Below are 15,505 nucleotides of genomic sequence, written 5' to 3'. Positions count from 1 at the left end.
GTGTAGAGTGATAATGCTTTCTGCATCTTAAACAAAGGTAAAGATTGAGATTTTAGACATAGGTACTTTTTTCTTTTTCAGAGAAAGGGATGGGGTTGATTCCTTAAAATATTACTACCCAAAAAGAGAGCCATTATTTCCTTTTTGGTATAGTACTAAATAAGTTGTGTTAAGCTTTTTGGGATTCTCAACTACTTTCTCTAAAACCATTCATTCATTCATTCAAACATGTTGATCACTCCCTTCATGCACATAATTTTCTTGGCAGTAGGGATACCTTGTAGGTGCTGTACGAAAAAAGCAAATAAAAATTATATAGCGACTAAGATATCACATCCTCTATTCTAATAATGAGATTACTGAATTTCTCAAAGATATTTAAAAAGTGAACACTCTATGAAAATGTTTACAGCCTACATACAATGATTTAGAGAGATAAATCTAAGTGCAACGTAATAGAAAGTTTTTGATTCTTCATGAGAAAAGTTACTGTGTCAACTATCCAAACAATAAACTAAGTAAGGGTCCCATAAAACATTACTTTCATTTACACCCTCTTCCAAATAAATTCAGTGCAGTGCTCATGTCTCTTCATGTTGTACATCCCAGTATCAACTCATGGCATGACTTACTATTTATTGACTTAAAATGCAAACTGCTTAGACTTATGTCCAAAAGGACTACAGTTCCTTCATTTCCAGCTCTTCGAGAATGGTTGTTATACCCAGGAGATGATACACATCTATATGGTAATTCTGTCATTGCCTTTTTCTCTGGAACTGTAATTGTGGCAGGTAGAGCATTTTGTTCACCCTGTTTTACTTCCTGAGAAACAAGAAATCGTTGTCCTAAAGTCCACTCTAATTTGACTTCCAGATTCTTAGATGTAAAAACAAAATAAAACAAAACAAAAACTTGAGAGATCTTTGGCAGCCATCCTCATTTTAAAGATAATGAGACAAGGGCCAAGGAGGTTGTAGGTTTTTTTGGAGAGCACTTCCTTTATGAGTCTATGCTAAGACAAGTTGCCCTTTGTAAATCCTAAACACACACACACACACATTAGGCATCTTGCTCAAAGGAGTATAGGTATTAATAAATGTGGACCTTGGCAATCACACATAGTTGTGGAATTAGGTAATCAGGTGTGTAGTCCTACCAATGACAACTGAAACAGCAGCAATGTGGGCTTACGGAAATAACAATGCAAAGTTAAAGCTGGCATGATCGCCATATGATTCTACTCTCAGTTCTCCATTTTATCCTCTCTCACTTCAGACACGAAGAAAAACTCTCAATTCAGACATGGAGGAAAACTTTTATGATGAGTCAATGTATATAATGATAAAGTTACATATTCATTATAATTCAAGTGTTTAACTTTTAAATTTTATTAATTTAAGTAGTGATAGAATAAAACTCAGTAAGTTACATTTTAAGTATAAAATGAAATTCTCATTAGATTTGGTATAAATTTTTCCAACAAGGGGTCAGTTTTTGTTCTATTAGATTATATCATAACTAATTGTATAACATAGTTATCCCAAATTCGAAACACTGTTTCAGTGTTAACTACATCCTGTGTGTGGACACATGTACACAGGGGCATTTTCTATGGCACTCTCCTTGGATAGATCTGAGAATCATACCAAGTTGCACCTAATTGGTACTTTTTTTTTCAGGCTAATGGTCACACAATTGTCCATTATTATACCATTTCTAGAAGAGTCAAACAAAAACATCTCACTATTAATTTAATGGGACAGTCAAAATTTGTCCAACTATTTAATTCTAATGTATTAACAAGACCTATTATTAAAATCAGAAGACAAGAGTATCATTTCACATGAAGAGCATGTAAAACAAAACAAAACAAAACAAAAAATTAAAACATAGCCTCTTTTAACATGAGTCCCAGATTTCAATTTGGAGTGAGAAACCCTCATGCAGCATTCTGGAGAGAAAGAGAACAATATTTAAATATCTGAATGCTAATCTCCAGAGTATTTCCATGGTCACGCACTCATAAAAGAGAAAAAAAATATTTGGGTTTTAGCAGCTTCCTGCTAGGATCACTTGAGAAAATCATTTGAAAAATCATTTGAAAGGCATTTGTGACCAAAGACACAGTGAAAGTTTCAGAAACAATAAACCATCCCATTTTTATTTTAAATGTGAGGGTAATAGATTTAATAAATGTCCTCTAATATCATATTCACATAAAAGTTACAGTTTATTTGTGAGAAAATGATTTCAGTTATGGAAACTGAATAACACGAGCAATGCCATCTGTCCTAATTTAATAGCAATCATGATTGAAATGCCGTACCACCTTCACTTCTGGAAAGTAAGAATACTATGGGCACACATTTAATTAAAAGTGGCTTTCTCGTGAAAATATAGAAAGTAGCCTTATTTATACCTGACCTTGTTCTAAAAAAGGATTCAAAAGATAAGGACAAAAGGAAAGCATTGGTAAGAAAATAAATCATAGAAGAGTTAGTATGTGAAATGTATAAGTTCTTAAGAGTTATTGGAAATGGCACACAATTTTATTCTGAGGTTACTAAAGACCAAGAAAAAAAAATGTACACACAACCTGTGGCCATATGATGAAACTAATCCAGTGGTTTAGGACTACAGGTTTACTATGTTCTGACTTGAGAGGAATCTAAAAATTCTCCCCATGGATCTTCATAAAGGGAAATATGCAACTATTGTCCTCAGATAGTTTTCATGTATTTATGATCTCTTAAAAGTGTGATTATCTAATTTCAAAGACATTTTCTAGATTCATGTTCAAATAGGACAGTATATGCCAGGAGTTGGTAAGCTACAGTCCATAGGTCAAATGGTCCTATCACCTTTATTTGTTAATAAAGTTTAATTAGAACACTTCAATACCCATTTGTTCATATACTGTTCATGGCCCTTTTCTTGTTACTACAACAGAGCTGAGTAATTGCCAACGGAGAGTGTATGTGACCTCCAAAGCCTAAGTTTTCTATCTGGTCTTTTACAGAATAGCTTGCCAACTCCTACCATATGGTAGTTATATGATATAATAAAGTTATAAAGATATTAAACATTTTTAGAATCAAATATTTAAAATCAGAAATAAATAGCAAAAATGTTTTTGTAATATTTGATAAAAATCTGTGATTACTTAGATACACACACATTCCTTGATTTTCAATTATCGGTTTATTGTATTAATTTGTGAAGTCATGCAGTTCATTTCAATATAGCCTAGAAATCAGAGGAGTTATATTGAAATTTGTTCTTATTTCTTTGATCTGTGTTCCAAAGCCATTGTCCTTTCAAAAATACATATTTTGCATGCACATGACATAATCCCAATAGAAGCTCATATTACTCACGGACTACAGCTCTGCATGGCTTCTAACTCTTTTGGCTTCCTCCAACTTGTCTTCTGGAAGATGTCAAAAGCCTGGCATTCCTCACTCCATCTCTATCAGTGTCATCTACTTCCATTCATTGGCATTGATATTTTCTCCATGTTCATGAAAATGTCTGAAACCATAACTCCCAAATAAATCCCTTAGTCTCATACTCTAAATAGGTTGGTGTCCCCATGCTGTGCCATATGCAGAAATTCTAAACCTGCCACTCTACCCTCTCAAATTTGTCTTGCTAATCTTAGATATCACATTCCTTATACCACTCCCCAGGTCAAAATTCTGATTTCCAAATCCTTCACTCCAATGGCCTTATGATAACACCAAAACTCCTACTAAACCCAGTGTTTAAGGACCTCTACAAATCCAAGACTACCTTCCAATCGCACTCTTCTCTAAAAGGAGTCCTCCAGTGCAGGCAATCTGGCTTACTTTGCTCAGTGTCGTCTCAGTGCCTTTGCTTTTACTACTGTCCTACTTGGGCATTCCTCCAAACTCAGCCACTTATGCATCCCCACTCCACATTCTGCTTCCCACATGAAATCTTTAGCTTTCACATATGGTGCTATATCTCCCCCCTCTGAATTTGCATAGCATTTATAGGCCATACTATTCTTTATCATTTATCTTACTGTGTGTTATATTCTTTTTTAGTTTTGTGTCTTGCATCTCTAGCCAATGTCAATTAGAGGAGAGCAATATGCTATATATTTTATATTCTGTAGCATAAGCATGGTTGTACATTTAGAAGAAAATTACTGTTTCTTTTTAAAGCCTGATCATCAATCCTTTAAACTAACATTTTCCTTTTTATTTGATGGTTAGTGATATCTCAATATTAAAAAGCCCACATTCGATCAAAATTCCAAGACTACTATTTAGTTTAATATATATCGGAATTATTTCTCAGTTTGTCATTCATACTTTTAATGTTTACCCTGAGTAACTACAAGTCTGGGAAATAGATCTATTACTCCATCATATGTTTCCAGATTAAACCAATTTACATCACGATTTAATTAATCTTAAAAACAAAATGGAGTCAAAGAAAGAATGAAATATCAACATTAATTCAATCCTTTACTGCAAAATAAAAATACGAATTTCTCCCACACTGTGTGACATATTGAGAATGTCCTGTAACTAACACTACATGAAGGAATAAAAAAATTAATAGTTCTGTTTTCTACTGAGGAATGCCTAGAAAAAAAGTAAACAGCCTTGAAGTATGCCAGAAGTAAAATCAATCAAATGTCTGGCAAACTCTGTTTAATGGTAAGTTCAATAGATCATTACACGAAGTCTACAAATATCTGACAAGTACATTACATATTTTAGTATAAGCAATATATGCAGGATCATTAATCTCACAGGTGATCCAAGATCATCATGAAATTGGATCAGCTCACTTACTAAATTCTCAGGAGATTTAAACCATTGCCTCCAAGAAGCAAAGTACGTGTTACTCTGCTATTTAATTTATTTATAAGTTTCAGTAGCATGTTTGTTGTTGCTTGGCACCTGGCCTTTTTTAGTACTATAGCTATTGTGGAGAAATAGCCAAAGAATACAACCATAGTGAAACTGGAATGATTTTTGTGACTGCTTTTCTCAAATATGTATCTGTACTTTTCTGTGCAGGTTTGCTTTTTAAAGGTTAGTTTTGGGTACAAAAAGGCTACAAGGGGTTCAAATTACTTACACATGTAATTTAATTTCAGGATCTAAAGATAATGACACGATTTGGGCTATCTGTGTTTAGAGCATTATATTAGACCAGGTCAACATAAGTCTAATTTTATCCCCACCATTGATTTTGACTTTCTAAATTATTTCTCTCCTGTGATTTAACACATTAGTGAATAAGATACAGATATGTCTACAGGGATTTAGAAAATATAATTAATCTTTGAGAGCATTTATGAGATTCTTAAAAAAATTTTGCTTCTGCTACCTTAAAAATTAGAATGTACCGCATGTCCAATAAAAGTCAAAAAACCCTAATCATAGTCAAGAGGACCTGTGTGGCCTGGTACTTGCCTTCTGCTGATCTCCTCTCCTACGACCGTGTATCACATTCATTAGACTCCAGTGCCATTGGCCTTGTATTTGTTTCTCAAATACGCCAGGCTTCTTCCGGCTTCAAAGCTGTTTTTTTATTCTGTTCCCACAGCTTGAAAATTCTTGCTGCACCCCCTCTCCCCCATATTCCCATGGCTGACTATTTCTCATTACCTGAGTCTCCAAAGGCAGCACATCTCATCCCAAATTAGCTCTATTGTATGTTTTTGTTTCCTCTTCCTTATAGCAGTTCTTCGTGTTTCAAATGTTCATTCATTTACCCATTTGTTAGTTTCTGTCTCCTGTTATTAGAATATAAACTCCATGAGGGTGGGAATTTGTATGGCATGTCCCAATACCCTACACATTCAGAAAAATTCCTGCCACATATTAGAGATCCAATAACCATCTGTTAAATAAACAAATGAATGATTTATGGGCCATGATATTGGAAATACCTATGGCTCACTCGCCTGATATTTAAGTGGAAGACAGACAGTGAATCCTTCCAAGGAAGAATATCATTTATGAAAAGGTATATTTTCAGATTATCAAATTCAGTAAATCACAACAAAGAAGAAGAACATAGAATATCTTATTTTTTTAAATTTGCCTTCGTACATTTCTAGTGTGCAGTTAAGATGACTTTTTCTGTATTTATGGCTCAAAATAAAAATACTTTAGAGGAAGACAATATGCACAACCCAGTCTTTTACAGATGTGCATGGAAAATGTTTTAAGGAATTCTCTCAACATCTACTCAGTGATAAAACAGTCACTCCAATTCTGAGGAGTGATTGAACACGTTCATCCAGAGATGAACATACTATCTAACATAGGACATACTATCTAACACTCTCTAACAGAAGGGTAACATTAGAATTCCTTCACTCCCCAGGTAGTGATATCGTTTCAGTCTTCAGTGACTAGGAATATGTTTCTCTTTAAATATTTACGCACGGTTTCTGCTTAATTTCTTTCCTCCAAGATGCTTTTCATGCCTTTCAAATATTTGTCAACTTACGACTCTACACGACTCTACCATGCCTAACCAGCGTGGGTGCAGGTGAAGCTCTACTGAACACAGTAACCATAGCAACACCTAATTCTCATTTAATTTGCTGTCTCCTTGGAAGAAGTGAAAAATAACAGGGATGGAGCACTGGAGACAGAGAAACAGGAAGACATACAAGAGTAAGAAAGTAAGAGGCCCGCAGCCTTTCTAGCTCACTTCCTCTCAGCTAAAAATATTAAGGCTGGGGGAAACACAAAGGGAAAGCTATTTTTGAGAAAATTTCATGTTGTGAGAGGTCAGAAAAAAGTTTCAATCTGGCTATTTTTGTTGGATTCCCCTTGTACAAAGAGCCAAGTTTAAACACAGTCTCCAGCAATCTGGAAGCATCAGCATGGATAGTTCAAGGTCTGAGGAAAGCTCCTTGGCTTTCCAAGTACCGTGAGTCTGAGCACACATCCCCAGAGAATTCAAACTTCTGTTTTAAGATATCCAAACCACAGGAATGGTCCTGGGCAGGAGCCCTGTCAGTGTTTCCTGGATCAGTTCGTCTCACCATTTTCAGGGCTGGCTTGCAGCTGGTGGGAACGGCCTTAGAATTCCAGATCCCTCCCCCTTTTGTGTCCATGGGAAAGTCACTGTGGAGTCACAAGGTTGGGCAGGTATGACTGTCATGTCACCTAACCCCCCCCAGCGCAGAAAACGATAATATGATCAGAACTGGAAATGGAGAAACAGTACTCCACTGGCACCTTCAACAAGCATGGGGCTGGAGCCAAATGACTGAGTCTCAGGCCTGGCTCCACTTCTCAGGACCTTAGGGTAAGCCACTTCACAGCTCCCCGTAATGGTTTATTTATATGTACATCAGAGGCTCATACCATTTGCTCTTGACCGTCCCTCTTTCCCTTCAAACATCATCTAATTCGTATATAATTAGCAAGTCTTAAGAACAAATGTCCCTTCTGCAATGGGGCAGAGGCACAGAAGGCAAGAATACAATTAATGACATTTTATGTTTCCAGCTATGTAAGCACATAATCCTTCTAAGCCACTAATTAATAGGGTTACAAAGAGCTATTCTGTTTATATAGACTATAAATATATTAGAAGCACAAAGAAAAGATTTTATCAAAAATCAAAAGTCAGTTCACTCATTTGCAATATCAGCTTTTTAACAGAAAAGTTGGGATTCTTATCACATACCCTCCTGTAGTCTTTAAGAAGGGACTGAAATAAGGCAGTGAGACTGTCCAGCATTGTGCAGTTTTCATAAACATTAATTTTGATAGTGACCACCCTCAGGTCCTATTCAAAACAAAAGGAATGAAAACCATGGAACTGGTGACTGAATCTGAAATAGGTAAGAACTTAAAAAAACAAAACAAAGCAAAACCACAAAACCTCAATCTCACCAAAGGCCACTCAGTAGCCTATAATAATTTCCATCATGTAATCTATGAATGAGGCAAGCTTTAGTTCAAGACACAATGGCCAAAGCCCATTTCAATAAACCCTAGACCGCACTCATTTTATTGTTTTAGAAGACATTTGGCATTCAGTAGGATGCTTAGTGCTTTCTTAATGCTTTCTTGGCAGTAAAATTTCTAAAGTTTTATCAAATCTGGCTTCTACTGTTTCAATGAAGATAAACTGCATTTTGCATGCAGAAGTAGGGCCACCCTTACTTCTTAAAAGATAAATTTGAGTGCTCAATATTTCAATTTAGGACATTTTGATCAAAACAGAGATATTTTTATTTTGAGCACAATATTTAGCTTTACCACTTGATTTCAATAATGGACAATGGAATCTGGACTATATCTCTAAACAGAAAAGTATACAAATAGTTTGAAATTCATCCAATCTGATTTTATTAAGGAATACTCATAACATTGTTTTTCTTTTTCTTAAAATATTTTACTTATTTATTTGAGAGAGACAGCACGTGTGAGTAGGGGTGGGGGTGGGGGAGCAGCGGAGAGGGAGAAGCAGACTCCCTACTGAGCAAGGAGCCTGGATGCAGGGCTCCACCCCAGGACCCTGAGATTGTGACCGGAGCTGAAGGCAGATGCTTAACTGACTGAGCCACCTAGGCGCCCCCATAACATTGTTTTTCTTATAAAATTGTATTTAATACCAAATGTTCTCATGTGGAACATCATAGTATAGTTTTTAATTTTCTCTAAGTCAACTGATTGCAAAATAATTTATTTCAACTATGAAAAGTGGTGTACTTATAAAAGGCTGTCTTAGAAGTTTACCATACACACACACACACACACACACACACACACACACACACACAAATACCCCCAAGCTAACTCTTTGTAAAACACAAGGCAAACAAATTTCGTGTGATCATAAGTTGCTACATGTACTATGACTCCGTATTAATGTCCACTGAAGAAAGAAATTGTATGCTCCAGATTGAAAACTTTTTTCAAAAATAAATAAGGATGTGTGGTAAATTAATGAATGAGACGTTGTCTTAGCTATATTCAATAACATTAACATAAAAAGAATGCATAACTGCATCCTCAAACTTTTTTGCTTGTTTTTAAAATGGGCCAAAGGAATATGGCATCTCATATAAACACCAACAAAAAGTAAGCAGCATATTGTTTAAAATCGTTCTGCCAAAAACATGCATACACTTATGGAAAGACTATAATTTTGAGAGGCACGATGCTCAAATAAAATAATAAAATTTCAAAGCTGAGCATTATTTAATTGCTTTAATGTCAGTGAAAGTGATACTGCATCATTCTTTCTAGACAATAAATTGAGAACATTTTTTCGTATCAATTCATTATAGAATTTCACTGCTGTCCATTAACAATACAAGACAGTACTGTTACAGCTGTTACAACAAAACATAGCCAACTATAAAGCCATAAACACTTAAATAATGTAAAAGGTTGACATTGGCATGATTAGTTGACTTCAAATTAATAGAATTTGTGTATTTACTTATGAGTTTGCTTTAAATGTAACAGACCTAGACAGTAAAATGATAAAATGTGTTCATGGTTATTCAAGCACTGTCTTATGATCACTTTGAAATGGATTCAAGATGGCTAATGATGATGTTCAAAGCAATGTAATTAAAAATATACAAAACTGAATTAATTTAGTTCAATATTTTCTGATTGGTCATTGACTAGTTGGTAATCAAAATATTAGGTGTATATCTGTGCAGTTAGTTAACTAGCATAAATTGAAGACAATGGATTGACTGACAATGACTTTACTAGTCGATTTAACTTACAAAAATAGCTGAACCATTTTACTTGGTATTAGGTGAGAAAAATGACAAAAAAGCAGTTGGTTAACTAACTTTTTCACTTTGGAAACAATTAGTCATTTAGATGTACCATTTTTACCTGCAGGTTTTTAAAACATTAATTTAAAGGATGGCGAGGACACAGTTGGGATGAGCATGTATGTTTAAGATAAGGGAACCTGGGTAAACTTGGTTCAAGTCATGGGAAGAAACAAGGCAGTAACTTTTCTTCCTGATTCAGAAAGGCCTTCTAGAGGAAGGAAACACATGATCAAAGACTGGTATAGAAGAAAAAGATTATTCAAGGCTAGAGGATATAAAAGGCAAGATGAAAAAGAGCCAAGATAGGGATGCAGTGCTGAGGAGGGAGAGAAGGCAGCAGAAAACTACTGCATGTTACATGAGAAATGTAGATGTAATGGGAAATAAATTTCAATAAAAATAGCAGGCTATATATATATATATATATATACTTACATTTTCTAACGATCAATAATTTTTGCCAACACGAATTGAAAAGAAGGAGCAAAGAAAGGAAAGAAGAAAAGGGAAAAGGTCTGGGGGAAGAAGGAAGGAAAAAGGAAAAGAAAGAAGGGGAAAGTCAAGCTGTGTGACCTTATAAGTAAAATTATTTTCTCTAAAAGACTTATTAACATAACAAAAAGCAAAGAAAGAAAAGAAAAGAAATTTGCCACCTCTTATGTGTTTTAATGGAAAACAAATTGTTTAAAACTTTCCCCAAAGCCCACAACATAACTTAACCAACTGAAAGAGAAAATCCTGAGCTCTGTATTTTGTCTAAATTCTCACAGAATTTCATTAAAATGTGTAAGTAAAAAGTATCATAGTTAACATATTATCACTCAAAGGAAAGCTTGTTTCTCTTGAACAGGAAAGATTAAGTTCAAAGATTAGATTCAAAGTGTTTTCCATAAAAAGTCAATTAATTGTGTTCACTTTGTTTTAAAATTTTTGATTCACTACAGAATTGCTTCCAATAAGCATCCTTTATAAATTTTACGAGGAAACACCTACGGCCTTAGTTCAATGTAATGACAGGGAGGGATATGGACCAAATATTTTGAGGAGGTAGAAAAACAAAACAGATTTCTTATTTCTCCACCCACTTACACACAGTCTCTTCTCCATCCTGAATTGACAACTATTAACAACTGAAAACTTGCTTTTGTTCTCCTCTACTGCAATCCACCCACCCAAACTTTCCCACAGACCCTTCCCCTTGATTTTGGTTGTCTACCACTTCTGACTTCATAGTTCTTTAACTGCTTTTGAGGCCTGGAACCAATTCCTTTTTTTCTTTTAAAGATTTTATTTATTTATTTGACAGAGAGAGACAGCGAGAGGGAACACAAGCAAGGGGAGTGTGGAGGGAGAAACAGGCTTCCCGCTGAGCAGGGAGCCCAATGCAGGGCTCCATCCCAGGACCCTGGGATCATGACCTGAGCCAAAGGCAGATGCTTAATAGCTGAGCCACCCAGGCACCCCTGGAATCAATTCCTGAGACTGATAATTCTTTGAGAATATCCACAGTTGCTTCTCAGAAAACTATGAATTTGTATTTTCATGTGCTGTATAGCATTTAAAGACATGACTTCCTACAGGTGATTGATGGAAGTATTTGAGGGGCTATTAGTATTTGCATTGTGTATGTGTATATACACACACACAAAGAATTATATTTAATCATTCCCTAATTAAAAATATATAACTATATATGAAATAAAGAAGGTAGGTATACATTAAGGTATTTATATAATTGATGGCTAACAGCTTGTCTTTAAGATGCTGGCACATTCATTGCCTCTGTCCAAATGTAGTCCCTTGCTCTCTGTGTCATATCCGTAACACAACAGCTACTCAATTGAATGTCACCTCTTACGAAAGAAGTAAATCCTTCTAACTTTATTTGTAAATTTCTTAAAGCCAGGGACCATGTTTTCTACTTTTTGGTATCTCGTTACATAGCCTCCAGTATGATATTTCTAATAGGTGACATATAGGTGAATAACCAAAAAGTAGTAATTAATGTTCTCCTAAAAGCTAATTTGTACTGAGAGTAATACTATAGAAGAATACTAGTAATAGTAATAGAGAAGTCTAACATTCAAATGTGAGATAAATGGTGTAAAGCGGGGGGGTGGGGGGGGGGAATTGGTGAAATGACAAAATACTGCCCATATAAGAGATGTAGAATGAGTAGATCAAGACAATGACAATAATAAAAGCATAGAGAGAATTAAAGTAGCAAAAAGAACTGATATATCTGAAAGAATCAGATAGGATTCAAGGAGCTTAATAGCATCTTTAATTCATGTATCAGAGACAAAAGAGCTTATTATGACTGTTCCAGAATGTTATCTTCAGGTTCATATATCTAGTAATGACTTACCTTATGACTACTGTTAGCATTAAGGAATATAGTATTGACCTGGGGGTAGTGTTTTCATCTATTATAACTGTTATTTCAGATTCTTTATCTTAATCTGTCATAAGGAAATTAAGAATTGAAAAGACTTCATTAATCAGAATAATCCATTTGAATACTAAAATCCCCACATTGGTTTCATATGGTCTGTCTCCCAAGGATATTGATGAATAATTTAGGGATTCACACATTGTTTTGCATACATCTAAACAAACATAATAACTATTTAATTTTCAAGCCCAACAGTACAACTATAGTTCTCAAAAGCACAGCAGTCCAGCCTATTATCCAGTTGCTAGTAAAATTCAATACAAAATATGTGTGTCATAAGAAAACATGCAAAAACACAGTCACAAATATTTTTCTTCCTTCTCCTTTCTGATGTTTAGAAAATTTGCAAATTGATTTAAGCCAAAAGTGGTAAAGGAATGAAATAGTTCCTTCAGGCTTAGATTCTGTGCCAAGTTTCATTTCTGGCTGCATATTTTTGTCCAAGTTCAAGATCCCTGAAAAAAAATACTTACAAGAGAAAATATCCCTTTAACCTCAGCAAAGCAAAATTAGTAGAGGCTGCTATGGGAAGAGAAGGGCTTCTGCCTAGAGATGGGTGTGCTCCCGGTGTTTGGTTTCCACTGAGAGGATGTCTGCTCTCTCAATGAATCTGAAGTAGCTACTATGATGAGGTAATGGCTGTGCCAGTTTCACTGGGTCATGCTCTCTCAGCACATTCTTTCTCTTTCTCCTCCCTGAGAAGGTGCTGTAAACAAGTCATCCCGAGAGAGAGTTGCTTCGGAGAATGAACAAATCCTACGTTCAAAATTCCTGAGACAACTATCTGCTGTTGGTAGTCTAGACACAACTCGAAGCTTAAAGCAGCACAGACAGCCAGAAAGAAACAGATTATTTGACAAGAGGTACGGGGAAGAATAAGACAGGAGAGACACAAAGAAAATGAAAACTAATGCAATCAAAAAATTTTTAAAGGAAGCTCAATTTTTACATTGCTTAGATCCCCAGATGTATGTATTTTAGACAATTTTCTACTTACATGTAAAATTTTTAAAAACTTTTGGAAATTAAATAGTATTACAGCAAACTGAAATTTAAATTACGAATTAAAATTAATCATGAACAGATAAGCAGCATGTACCAATGATATGAAAGGCACAATAGCTCTGATAACATGCACATCATGAATACAGATGTAAACCTATGATAATCAAATAAAATTACCAGAAAATCAATGTTAAGATATGCACACAAATATAATATTCTTCATTGAAAGAAAAAATGCCATTTACCTTGTCTTGGAGGGAGGATGCTTTTTGTGCATAAAGGGGAGAGGGTTGATTGAAACACCCAGGATTTACAAATTCATAAAGATTCCTACCAAAATATACCTATTGCCCAGTTAAATGGGTGTTTTGTGTCACATTCAGGTGAAAGGCTGTAATCTTCATCTTGGGCATTCTAAAGGGCTTTTATTTATTTAATCCATTTTCATTGCCAAAAAAAATATAATCGCCCACAGTGAAATGACAGGGTGACAGAGCTATGCTTTATACTGGGCTGGTACCTGAAGCTCAAACATGGGACATTTTGCATAATGTGGCTCACATAAAAGGCTTTGTTCTCCATCGCCTCACTGCGGCTGCAAACCTCAATTTCAGTTTGCGGTCATTTCCTCTCCTGGATCAACCATTTTTAAATAAATTATACCTTTAACATTTGAGTTAGCTCCTTGCCAACATCCATTAATCCTTCGGCCTCACACTCAAAATTATATATCACCCAACAATATTTTTTTTTTGTTTTGCGCTACAGATTTCATTCACACCATAACCCCAAACCCTCAAAGATAAATTGAAAAAGATTTGTCTTTTCAGTAGCTACTCCCTTTTGTAATATTATGTATATAATGTATTATATATGTGCATGTGTGTGTGTGATGTGCCCAAGTGCACACATGTATGTGAGTATGTATGTGTATGCATTTGAAACAAAAACCCTCCACATTGTGTCAGCTCTAAATGTCTACATCCTGGAAGCATTATGCTAAGGGCTTACAGCAGATGGCACACGGCAATTGTTACAAACGGGCTTGTTGCTAATGAAAGCTTTTTATTTCCTGACAAAAATCCTTAAGCCCTGACGCCAGGCAGTATAACATCAATTCCAGTTTTCAAAGATGCTTTTTTTCTGACCCCATCTGCTTCACTACTCCCTCCTGTCCCCTACACACACCCAAACACAACATCTCCCCACTCCTGGCTCCTTTCATACACTCCTCCTTGAAATTTCCATCCTTAAACAAAAGACTAGGTTGGGGAAGGACAAAACTCGGCAATGCAGGACCCCAAAAGCCTTTAAAAAGAAAAAGAATAGATGGACTGTAGGTGCAGGTTTCCCACCCCCATCGCTTGAAACAGAAAGACTGTGTGAAGCTTCAAGCTCATCCAGACATTTTTTCGTGTCCCGCCCTCCAACACCACCAGACATTGATTTTTCATTTTCCTAAAATTATGTTTATCAATCTTCCATTTCCAGCTGTTTCTGGAAGAATTACAAGGAAAATGATTCCAAATTGACAGGGCTTCCCTAACTCACTCATTCGTCAGTGTGCAGTTCTCTCTGCAGCTAGACGGACAAAAAAAAAAAAAAAAATCCTCATCCCGAATTCCCCACCCCACCCCCCATTATCTTTGTATAACCCACTCCTCGTCTTTCTACAGCTCAGGTAATATTAGCTCTCAATATGGATATCTTAAGTTCCCGGGGTTTCAAAGTGGTACCTAACCAGGTCACACACTCTTCCACAAACATAGAGCCAGGTAGCAGCAGCGCCCATTCCCCTGCTCTGTGGTGACACCTGGAGAGGCTGGGCCTGAAGGGGCCGCCAGGTGGGAGACGGATAGCCGGCCAACCTGTGCCGGCTTCCAAGGCAGTGAGGACGAGACAGCCCCCTCCCTACTCCCACCCCTTTCCTAGCTGAGGCTCCCTCCAAGCAGAGAGCCAAGCAGGAAAGGAAAGGAGTCCTATACAGAACCAGAGGTGCGGACTGCTCTCTTACCTGGACTGGATGCACCCACGGTGGTCGCTGCCTGCGCTCACGGACCTGAGGACTGTGCCCTCCAGAGAAGAAGGGGAGACGGGGCAGGGGAAGGAGGAGAAGGAGGAGAAGAGAAAGAAGCGGAAGGAAAGAAAAGGAAGCGAGGAGGAGAAGGAGGAGGATGCTGCTGCTGCCCCGCGGCCGCCGAGAGCCCGCGCAGCCCGAGCGCCCG

The 15,505-nt window shown here is 36.4% G+C and overlaps 1 protein-coding gene across 14 annotated transcripts in view; it reads right to left on the bottom strand.

Annotated features, from left to right (window-relative positions):
• Positions 1-15,505, bottom strand: part of MAP2 (microtubule associated protein 2) — a 278,987-nt gene extending 263,482 nt beyond the window's left edge. For all 14 annotated transcript variants that reach the window (XM_087863130.1, XM_087863100.1, XM_087863105.1 and 11 more), the window contains exon 1: positions 15,295-15,505. The gene's annotated coding sequence lies outside the window, so the exon portion shown is untranslated. The remainder of the gene's footprint in view (positions 1-15,294) is intronic.

This window comes from Ursus americanus, chromosome 1 (genome assembly GCF_024610735.1).
Source record: "Ursus americanus isolate L20-20 chromosome 1, mUrsAme1.1.p, whole genome shotgun sequence".
Lineage (NCBI taxonomy): Eukaryota > Metazoa > Chordata > Mammalia > Carnivora > Ursidae > Ursus > Ursus americanus.
Note: the sequence above shows the minus strand (reverse complement) of the source record. Positions and strands in the feature narration are given on the sequence as shown.